The following is a 12,275-nucleotide window of genomic DNA, read 5'->3' on the forward strand; positions in this document are numbered from 1 at the left end:
AATAAAACATGAAATTATTTCATCCTAAATAACAGTAAAACATATGCAGATCTCACCAACCTTGAGATAGCACTTTATCTTACTAAACTAGCAAAAGAAATTCTCATTTTCAATTGAACTTTGTTGAAAATGTGTTAAAACTAATATACTTATTACTATTATGAGCTTTCTTAGAAAGCGATAGAACAACAAGATACCGAGTCATAAAAATGTTTGTTTAGCAATTACTTAAAATAATGGTGGTGAAAATATAGTCTCATAGAAGCTTATTTAGTATATAATGTGGAAAGATCTCAATTACAAATGTTACGTTCACTATAATTGCAACTGTAAGTAAAAGAACAAAAACGTGCTCTTGCACAGAGATTTGCGAGGAGGATAGAGCCTCGCCTGTAGAGAACAAGAAAATATTACCAGTGATTTTTCTCTGCATTAAAAAAAAAACGGCAAAAAGGACAGTGTGCTCTAGAGCTGTAATATCCAGTATACTGGCCACTATTGTACCTGAGAAGTGGCTTCTTCAAAATCCCGTACACTGTACATGTAAAATACGCTCTGGATCTCAAAGACGTAGCATAAAAAACCGTAAACTATATCATGAATAATTGTTATACTGATTGCACATTCAGATTATATGGGACGACTTTGGGTTAAGTAAATTTATATAATTAAGTGAATTTTGCCTGTTTCTATTGGGTTGTCGGAAAAGTCATGACGCCTTTTTCCAACGAAAAACAGAAAAATGTGTCATGACTTTTCCGACAACCCAGTATGTACATTTTAAAAAGTGACTCCTATGGCATGAAGCATGATCATGGGACTAAAGAAAGCCTTTAGACAAAGAATTGCAGATTCTTAAAATAGGAATCTACCAAAGCTGCAGGTGACCTGGGTAGGGCATCCAGAATATCGGGGCAGGGCCCTGGTACCTTCTACTGGGAAAACGTTTGAGTGGATCCTCCAGTATTGGTGAGACTGCTTTTATTGCAAGCAGCATGAAATACAATTCCAACTATATTGAATAATAAACATAATCTGTTCATTTATGACACTATACAGTGCGCAGATAGCTCACTTACCTCTTCAGACTGTGGCTTAACAACGTTACGAAAACCCAGCTGCCTTCTCTGTACCAAGGTGGCCTAATCCGAATAAGTAGCCCCTGCGATTCTCCTCATGGGGGGGCTTTCTACTTCCTACTTTAAAACTAGCATGTGGAAGAGTATGTGTCTTTCTTCTTTCTTTCTTTTTTGGTTGCTCTCATGGAATGAAGAGGAACTTTCTATACCCCTAAGATTCTAACAAACACCTCCTTGCATCTTATTGGCCTTAATCGTGTCCCAACCTCATCTCCAAACCAGTCACTGTTGTCATGCATTATGAGGGACTGATTGACTTGAGGCAATCAAATCACCATCTGTATTTGGGAGCTTGAAGCTAGAGGTCAGTCCTACTCAAAGTGCACAGCTGGGAAATTCAGAGTCATTAATGGGGGAAAAAAGGAAAATGGATGCTAGGGTGTACCCAACAAATATCCACTCCACAGCCTCAGGCATAAATACAGAGGCAAGAATTCTAATGGGGATTTTAATTAACATCTTAGCATGAGAAATAATACCCACAAGGGAAAATGAATATATAAACTCCGAGAGATATTTTTTAAACTTTGTACTATCCTAAAGTTCTATCTTTTCATCTTTTTTTTCTCATAGTCTTAGCAATATCACCCTTAACTCAAGAGGCATAAGTGCTTCTTTTTCTCAGTATCAAGAATGGGATTAGTAAGGGAGTACTGAGCAGAAGAGCTAAGAGGATGCTGGCAAACTTAGCAAGTATTAAGGGTTTGGAAGGACAAACATAATTCTCCTTATCTGCCCCTGTTTTAATTCATTCCTTCCAAGGAAAGAGGGATAAAAATTCTGATTTGTCAGTGGCTGTGACATTGTCTGCACCTCAATTAACTGGCAGTTGTAGTTTCTATATATTAAATGCCGGCACTTCCTGAGAAGAGCTCCCGACATACTTCCTTTATTAATATTAAGAAGTTGGTAAAGTCTTTCTATCCATAATTCTTTTGACTAACCTTATGAACCATCAATAGGGTAAGTAATTTCAAGGAAGCACCATAGTCCCTTATCTCAGGCATAAGTGGAAGTAAGTAGAAAGCCTCCCTTAGCTGATAAGTGTCAGTCCACTCCAACTGGCATGACAGCCACTCTACTGAGGGGTATAGAATGTTTGTTCAGAAACGTAAAAAGGTGTTTTGGGTTTATTCTGGTAATTCATTTTGGTGTGTTGTACTGTAAGATATTCTGGTCTTAAGTCTCCTCAAGTAAGACATCCAAAAGCATTAAGTGTCAGTGGAAGAATTGCAACAATCTCCAAGCAAAAATGGGAGGGGGAAATAACTTGAATTTTTTAAAGAAAAAGGGGTGGGGGGTGGGAGCAGGGAAATAAACTGAATGATGAGAATAGATAATAGCAGATAAAGAAAAAAGAAAATCTAAATTAAGCCTTAGAAATGAAAAGGTTCAAGGATACTGGCCGAGATCATGGTGGGTCTGGAAGGTGAACAGTAGAAAAGCACACAGAAAGAAGAAACTAGGAGAATCATTTTTATGTTAAGTTGGTGGTTTTGCTATGCTTTGTATTAAATCCAGTGAGTGCTTTCAGGTGAAATAAAAATAGGAGTTGACCTTGCTGAAGCAAAATAAAAGGGTAGGCAGTAGAGTTTTACTTTAGGCATTGGGCAAACTTGCTAATTTCAGACCCTCGACCCCACTAAGAATAACTAACTAACATCAAAAAAGGTATTTTAAAATCTGTTGGAAGGCTGCAGAGAACTACTATAGTGGATATGATGGTACCTTCCCTATATGCCTACCCTGGCACTGAAGGGCACCTTATCCCAATGCTGGCGTATTGGCAGGCTTCAGCTTTCAAATGAGTCCTCTTACGGACTTGTCACCAGCTGACGACAGCCACCTCACCTTAGGTCATGTTTCCTTCCTGGGGATAATACGCTAATGAAATTAAAAAGACCCAGCACCCTTACCCCACCCAGTATGATTCAACTCTAAAGGGCCATGCTAGCAGCAAGACACCATGTAAGGTGGGCTGAGGTACGTATTACAACTATTGTAGTTCAATTCCGCCTTCTGCTCGGTCATGTTTCCTTCACCCCCACACACAGGTATTGATTCCTAGAGAACTCACCAGTAAGTTTCCTGCATGCAAATCTGGGTCTCAGAGTTTGCCTTACTGTAGTGGATAGCGCCAGGCACTGGCCCCCGCAGTGCAATTGTCAAAACTTTCACTGATGACGAACTGCAATGGGAACCAGTCAGAAAAAAATTCTGCAAGTAGTAACAAGGTATGAGATATTGAAAAATGCAGGAAAATGATCATTCTAAGGATGCTGGGATGCCTGTTGCTGGGGATTACTCGTATTTGAGAGACAGACAATGAAAGGGTAAAGGTGATTAACTGTCAATTTAAGGAAAGGTGTAAAACAGGACATACTTGTCAGTGTTTTGAAACTCCTCTCCAGCCAGAGGGCAGAAAAAGTTGAAGAATAGGCCCAGGGTTTAATTATAAGAGTGGCAGGCCTCTAGAGTGAAAGAATTCTCACACATCTGCTGTGTGCTGGGAACAAATGGGGCTCTGAACCTTGTCTTCAAGACAAGAGGCTTCAGGGGGTTCGAGATTTTCAAGCACACCCACTCAGACACCCTCATTCCATATCTCAGTGTAGATCCCTTGGACTCCCAAGCAAGGTCATGCCACCTCAGTGAAGAATTACACACCTTTTAGAAGGAAAATGTTCTAATATAGAAACAGAGCAGATGAGCATGGACTTCACGGGACCATATAACCAAACCTTCCCACCCTAAGCTGAGTTCTGTCAGACCCACCACCCACCAAAGGCAGGAGGGCACAATCTATTCTAAGATATCAGCAGTCATTTTGGGATTGGGCTTGAGCAGAGCCAGAGAGTACAGTAAGACCCTGATGTCAGTCACCACTAGGCACTAGCTCCGCTTCCTCAGCTGACACCTAGGTCAAATATGTGGTCCCTTTATAACTAGCTGATGGAGGAGAAGAAAGTGCAGAGCTTGCTTTACAGACAGGTTATCTTAACACATAAAAGCCCACAGTGATGGCCCTGAAAGACATCTGTGCAACTGAATCATCCCAGAGGGCAGCACCTTGGACAGTTCCTAGTCAACCACTTGGGAAGAGACATCACTGAAGGGTAGAATCCATCCACAGTTGGGAGCAATGGTGAGTTACTGGGCTGGTTGGTCAGGGGCCTGGAAGGGAGGAGCCGGACAATCAGACAGGCAGGTCTGAGCGGGAGGGATGTGGATGATCGGTGGGGTATGCATGAGTTCCGAAGTCCATTGTAGCACACGTTTTGATGGCTTTGTGATGTGTGAACTAGGCTAGGCTGAATGCCCCAGAATTTCCTGTCTAGTGTGTTAACAGGATGTTAGCAAGTTTCTCCCTTGTCTGTGGGAAGGTGGAAGGGAGGGCGCAGCCATAAGAATTAGAAGCTGTTATTCTTCTAGTTAGGCAAACACTAGTCCAGGTGCTGCTGTAATGAGATTTTGCTGATGTAATCAAAGTCCCAAATCAGATTAATTTTTAATTAATCAAAAGGAAGGCTATCCTGGGTGGGCCTGATATAATCATAGACTCCATTTAAAGAGACTAGGCCTTCCCTGAGTTTCATAGACCCCAGGAAGCAGAGGGGAAGGGAGGCTATAAAAATATCTCTATATTCTGTGACCTCTGCTCTGACCTCATCATTGCTAATCTGCTGAGTCACCTCGTTGGCACAAAGCAGCAGCTGGGCCTGTGGCTGCCCCCACAGTGTGCATCTTGCTTCCTTGGCACTGCCATGGCTCCTCTGCCAGGTGTGTGCGCAGAGCTCTGGGGTGGAGGGCTCCGGCTAAGCATTATCCCCTCATCACTGAGTTCTGAGGCAATGAGAGCCAACATGGGTTTCAGCCTCTCCCTGTGGGGTTCCAACTCAGGCACGTGGGCTCCAGCCTGCTCACAGCCCTGCTGACAGCCGTCTGTGGTTTGGGGGCTCCAGGTTTAGGTGTGGGGACAGCCTGTGGAGACTGCCTAGCCAGCCCGCAGTGATGTGAGCCAATTCACAGTAATAAGGGATGGATGGGGGTGAGTTCTGGAGAGAAAGGAAATCCAGAGAGTTAGACCTGTATTTGGTTTTTCATTTTCCCATGAGGGTTATGGTGCTTGAAACCAGTGGCTGAGAGACTCTGAAGATAAGAATGAAGTAGAGGCTGAGAAGTGTCAGGAGTATCATACGGCTTGGGGGCAGGGAAATCTTTACTTCCGGGCTAGTAGAGGAGAGAGGCCCCGGCAAATACCCCCAGCTTTCATTCATCAGCCTGAAGGACTGACTATACCTTAGGCATAAGAGTGGACTGGAAATAGACCATCTTCAAGGACTGAAGACCAGCTTTGTCTTGGGTCAACTTGTGATGAACGTGATCTGCCCTTAGCCCAACTGCTTGCCAGAAACAAAAGGAAGTCTTTAGAGGAGGAAGATAAAGCCAAGAGCTATAAATTATTCGCACAGATTAAAAGAAAAACCTCACTAAAAAACAACTAGACATTTTTAAAAAAAAAGCTAAAATTAAGAAAACCAAGAAAAAAAAATATGAAGTATAGACACTGGCATTACCAGGTAGGGATTTTTAAATGCTGATGATATATACAATATATTTAATAAGACATGAAACAATGATAAAGAATAGAAAACTATAAAATAAAAATCACATTGAAATTCTAGAACTGAGAAAAATAACTGCTAATAGAATTTAGTGGATGGATGATCTTACAAACAGATTAGCAACAGCTGGAGGTTTATTGAACTAGACAATATGTCAGGAGAAAATATTCAGGATAAAGTGCAGAAAGGTAAGAAAAAAGGCAGAAAAGAGCCTAAAGACACATAAAAGGCATGATGAAAAGTGTAATTGGAGTTCCAAGAGGATAGGAGAGAGGGAGACTAAAATAGGACAATATTTGGTTGTATGAGTCTAGAAGTTTTTCAAAATTTTCCAAATCAAGAGTTTAATCCACAGATTCAAAATGTATAATATCAGGAACCTCCAGCAGGAATAACAATAGCAACACATCATCAACCTAAGCGATAAGAGAAGTTGTATTTTCCTTTTGGATCACAGCCATTTCCTTCTTCATCAGGGAAACAAACAGCTACGGATCTAATCTTTATGGTATGTAAATATGTTTCCAAGAGAAATGAAAGCAAACATCTCTAAGTCTACGGTGTATTTGTTTCCATTGTTCGGGCTTTTTATTGAACACTGAAAAATCCGGGGATGTTTTATTTCCCCACAATTATCCACCCAACAGAAATACATGCAATACATGTATATACCAAAGACACGTTCAAGAATCCTCGTTATTGTTGAAAGCCCCAAACTAGGAACCACCCAAATGTCTATCAGTGATAGAATGGATAATTTTCTATCACAGTACATTACTTCAATAGAATTCAATATAACAATAAAAAATGAGTGAACTCCCAATACACGTAGCAACACAAGGATTCTCACACGCATAGGTTTAAACAAAAGAAACCAGACATAAAAGAATACATACTCTTATGATTCCATTGGAATAACACTCAAAACACAGCAAAACTAATCTGTGATGTTAGAAGTGGGGATAATGCTTAACTTTGCCAGGGAAAAATGGGGACAGTGCATGGGAGGGGAGCAAAATTGGCGCTACCCATCCTCCCACCTGTTGGCAGCTCAGAGGCAGTTCGGGCGGGGAATCAAACTGCTGTTGCTCAGAGCTCGCATTCTTGAGCGAGCTCTTAACCAACTGAGCCACTTGGCCAGCCCCCTCTGTGACATCCTTTGTGTTGACCTGGCTAGTGATTACACAGGTGTGTTTATTTTGTAAAGACTGATAAACTATTCAATTATGAATATACTTCTGTATATTTTATTTTTTATTGATTATTTTAAAATTTATTTTCCAATTACAGTTGACATACATTCTGTATATATTTTCTATTCAAAAAGATATATATATATATACAGTAACACCTTGGTTTGTGAGCATAATTCGTTCCAGAAACAAGCTACTAGTATTGCAAGATGTCTCTTGTTCACCACGTTAAAACGTATTAGAAATGTTTGCTCATCTTGTGGAACACTTGCAAACCAAGTTACTTGCAATCCAAGATTTTACCGCATATATATTTTTTTTTAAAGGGGAAACTTTTCGTAAGGGCTCAGCAGTTCTGACAGAAATCAAGGTCAGTAGATATTTTGGCTTTTGGGGATGCTAAAACAGAGACTAGACAGAAACATAACCCAAGTGTCCTCCTCCACCTCTCCTCTATGCTCCTCGCTACTCCTCTAAGTTCACCTTTCCTTTCTTTCAAGTCTGCCTGGCAAAGCAAGACAGATGAAGGAGTAAAAGTAGTTGATCCTGTGGTTAATATTGATTCATGGAAGATTTTCTTAGTGGATAATATATAGGATTTAAGGTTCTCTGTAGTGTTATTCCCAATAGGAATTAAAACAAGCTGATATGTTTAGCCTCTGTGTCAGGCAGGACAGGCATTTATTCTGATGGGTGTTGCCCATTTCACACCTGTTACTAAATAGTTTGAATATGACCTCTGGCTTTGACTTTTTAAGTAAGTAAAAAAGGGAAAACTTTCATTTCAAAGCAAGTAGACACTAATTAGAAATGTAAATGTTACATTTCCTGTAATAAAAAAAATTTTGATCGCTGAAAGAATAAAAAAAATAAAGCAATCTGACAGTTTTCTACACCAAAGGGACTACAGGTGAGAGCTCGTCAATTGAGAGATATTGCCACTGTTGCAAAGCAATTTTCTAAAACCAGAATTATTCCTCCACACACCTGCGAAAGATTCAGAAGCCCATGGGAAAGTAAACATTTATTTCAAAAATAAACTTTGAAGTTGGGAAATAATAAAGACAGCCTATTTTCTTATCTAAGAAAGGGTGGCTCTAAGCTGCCAGAAGTCCTGTAGTCAGGACTTCAAAGAGTAGAACTAACACGTGTGTGTTAACTGACCCTGAGATTCTCATACCAAGTGAACGGCAGAATACGTGTCATTGACATCCATTAAATGGCATATAAGCAGAGAGGACTCGAAATACAGAGATAGGGTCTCTTACTCAGTTTTGCCACTGACTATATGAGTTTTCTTCTCTTTAAAATAATAATAAGCATTCAGACGCCATCATTCGAAGCAAATGGATCAAGGTGACAACTCTTCCAAAGCAAGTAACTTATAACTTATATTTGTAATTATCATTAACATCTTCCAAAGCCTGTTTTTGTTGGGGATTTTTTTTTGTCTTTTTCTTCTCTTCCTTATGCCTCCTCTTTTTCCTCTCCCTTTCCCCGCCTTCTTCCTATCTTGACCTATCTATCTTCTTTCCTTCCTGTCTTCTCTATCACTTCCTTAACTGCCCATAGCATGTTATTTTAACTGACCATATATATAGTACATATATTTGTAGTTCTCAAAAATCAACTAAATTTACTTTTACTTTTTTGCAACCCAAAATTAATTTTGTTTCAATGAGGCACTGGTTTGTAAGAGAAAAACAAAGTTTCTTTACCCTAGGCTAAAAGAATCATCCTTGGGTTTTTTAAATAAAAGGTTTAGTTTGTTAGTGAACAATATATCAGGGTCACAAGGAACCAACCTCCTAGTGGTTTTCCATTCAGGGATATTGAACCAAACACCACTTCATTTCTTTGGGGTGCCCTGGTTCCTACCCTTGGGTAAGTGTGTATCTAGCATGACTCCCTTCTCTACTTTCTGAATGTTAAATGCAATCCTAGGATCTCTGATCAATGTTAATCAATAAACACTTTCTTAGCATTCATAGCATGCGTAGCTTGTGCTATACCTTTGGAAAACTGGAGTTAAGAGAGATGTGGCTTTTGACTTCAAATATCTTGCTACACATTTATATTGAGAAAGAGTGTAAATATTGTATAATCTTGTAAGAATAGATGAATTGGGTTTCAATAAGTGTATCTCATTGGGTTTGTTCGTTAAATCTCCTATTCAGTTTTGCTATTATTAGGAATCAGCTGATATGTAAGTACAAAGCAGGGCTATCAAGCTTTAATAAGGTGTATGTACCCAAAACATTATTTCTTCCATAAACAGAATTACTCAATTACTCAAATACATGTCAATCTGGAGAGTGGTATGAAGCAGTCATAGAAGTGTCTCTAAAACCAAATTGTTAAATTACTGAAATTTGATAATGTAAATTAAACTCAATGTATTTCTTTCACTTTAAGTTCTGTAGTGATCAAGAGATCAATTTTATATGTTTATATGGTAATTCAATAACTAAGAAAGTGATGAATGTTCCATATGATATACAAGTAGATTTCTCAGCATTTAGCTAGAGAAAGCAAACAGCTTGGGACCCATTGATTAGAAAGGATTCAACAAGATGAGACATCATATCATTCCATCTCATGGTCGAGGGAGTCCTTCTGTAAATGAATGAATTGTGGTTCCACCCAAGACACTCTGGGGAGAGTCCAATCCCAGCATCTAGAGATGAGCAGAGACCTAGGCAGAGCTTTCTGTGTGGGGCCTTCCAACCCCAGGTGCACCGAGGAGCCAGGAGGGCTGTGAGAGTAGACATCGACCAGACACTGAGATGGTGGTCTCTAACAAAGCCCTCCGCTCTTCCCAGAAAATCTTTAATACAAACAGGCTATTGCTTTTGATCGAAACTTACCACACACAAAACTGGCTTAAACCACACAGAGAATGTATGGCCTTATTTAACTGAGAAGCCCAAGATAATTAGGCTTCAGGTAAGTTTCGGCGGCTTAAAAAAAATGTGAATTGGACCCAGTTTCTTTATTTCCGTTTCCTTGCTCTGCCTCCTTAACACAGGCTCCATTTTTGTTAGGCTCGCCTCTTGAAACCCTGATGTAGCTTTCACACGTCACTATAAACTCCATCATTCCAGGTTACAAGTCCAAAAATATCTGCCGCTTGGAGAGTGCAAACAAAAGTCCTGGCTTTGAGTCTCACTGGACCTTTGGCCAGGTTTAGCCAACCAGTGTGGCCGAGGGAACGAGATATGTTGATTGGCTACTGTCAGTTAGGGTCTGACTGAGCAGTTGACAGCAGGTCCCAGCGGACCTAACTCACAAGGCTGGAAAATGTGGGGAATTGTCAGGAAATGAACAAAAAAATGCTAGGCTCTGGGGAAGCATCCAAGACATATCCTATTTTGTATCACTTCAGTTACGCCAAACATTTATTGTGTATTTAGACTGAGCCAGGCACTGTGCCTGGTGCTGGGCTGGGGAAAGATTTGGAATGAATCAGAGGGAAAGGGCAGGATATAAAGATAAATATGACATGGCCGTCATCTCAAGCAACTTCACCCTCTGTTTGGAGAGACAGGCATCTTAATGATTCTCCTGGCGAATCATGTCAGGGGAGTTGACACACATGGGTCCTTCACACAGACACACTGGATGTAACTGCAGGACAACGTGGCAATGAACTTTGGTCCCCTTCCTCCTTTCATATCCATGGGTCACACACCTTCTGTGCTAACGTACTTCTACGTGGCCTATTTTGACAAAGCGGGAAACTTCCAGATTATTGTGACATTACTGTAAGGAGATATGGAAAGAAGCAAAGATTTTCGTTTTAAATTTTGAGAGGTTTTAGGAAACCAGTAATTGCCAAGATAACAGTACTCATTTATTTTAATCATGTTTTCTTTCCATTTAATTTCAACAGCTGTCATTCTTTCTCCAGCATTCTATATTACCTGTCTCCCCTCCTGCTAATGGTGTTCTTAAGCAATGACAAAATGACATTGAAAATTCAGGGAGAATGGCTATTTTTCTCATCACCGTTTGACTAGAATTATGTATTAACTATGGAGACTAGCCTTTTCCCTCAGCATGAGGAAAGATGTTAGAATCTATCATTAAGGGTTTCTCTTAAAATACTAAGACTTGCTTATGTTTTTATAGAGTCACATTTTCTGTGACTGGCACGTAACGTAAGTATGTGGTTAATCCCATGAACTGCCAAACATTTTACAGTACTTTGCTAAGATTATCTTTAAAATATTATAGAGTATCTGTTATAGATAACCTGATAGAGGGTTCTCCAACATTAGAAGGGACGCTAGCTTCCCTCCTGTCCCCTGGTGCCACTGCTCAGGACACTGGATGAAAGACCACTGGTAAAGCCATTTTAGACAGGAAAACAGAGATTCAATCAACCCATGAGGATGAGTAAGTACAAGCATCCTAAGAAATCCTTCTAAGGAAGAGTGGGAAGGCTAACGGCACACATTCTCAGAAAAGAGAAGTGCTAACAGGGCTGGCAGCTTCTGGGTTGAGGACAATTAGAGAACGAGAGAATATGGCGCAGAGAGCCGTGGGAGGACCCAAGTGCGCAGGAGAAGGGGGGGGGCTTGTGATGGAGGCCCCCCTGTGCCTCAAAGGGGTGCTGTGGGTGGAGGGCACAGAAAGGAGCTCACCTGTTTGCAGCCCAATCTCCAGCCAAGCATGCGTATCGTTTTAACAGGCTGATGCCAGGAGCCAGTAAAACCCTACAAGCTTAGTTCTGAGGCCGTGGAATTCACAGAAGGTGGTCCTGCTCATAGGAGGATAGCTGCTGATGGAAGACCAGCAGTAAAATCTTATAAATCAAAATGCTCAACCCTCTCTCATCCTCTTCATTAACTCTGGGACACAGGTTACAAAGTGACTTTCATTTCCCAATTGTTTTGTCCAAGCTCAGAGTCAGTAGTCATAGGACCAGTACGTTTTCTTCCCAGCCCACAATAGACAGCACTTGGCAGCTCATCTTAGAAGAGATGCCGACGTTACGCAGCCACTTTCACATCTATCAGTAGATTCCAGGAGATGTCAAAACATCCCTGATGGTGTGCAAAGAAATTGTTTCTGTGCTTTTGTGATGTCTGGCTAGTGCTAAAGTCTGTGTATCTCATATGAAATCTTTCTCCCTTATTTTGCCCTGAGAGTGAACCATATCTCTCATCCTTTCTCGTATCTTAAACTTGGTTCAATCCCACCATCCTATAACCAGAGAACAGACACAGGCTTCTATGTTTTGACAGGCTGGCCAATTTGGCAGATTATTCAGAGTTAAGTATGTTAGAGACCAATAATAGTTTCATAAGTTTTCT

This window comes from Hipposideros armiger, unplaced genomic scaffold (genome assembly GCF_001890085.2).
Source record: "Hipposideros armiger isolate ML-2016 unplaced genomic scaffold, ASM189008v1 scaffold_825, whole genome shotgun sequence".
Taxonomy (NCBI): Eukaryota; Metazoa; Chordata; class Mammalia; order Chiroptera; family Hipposideridae; genus Hipposideros; species Hipposideros armiger.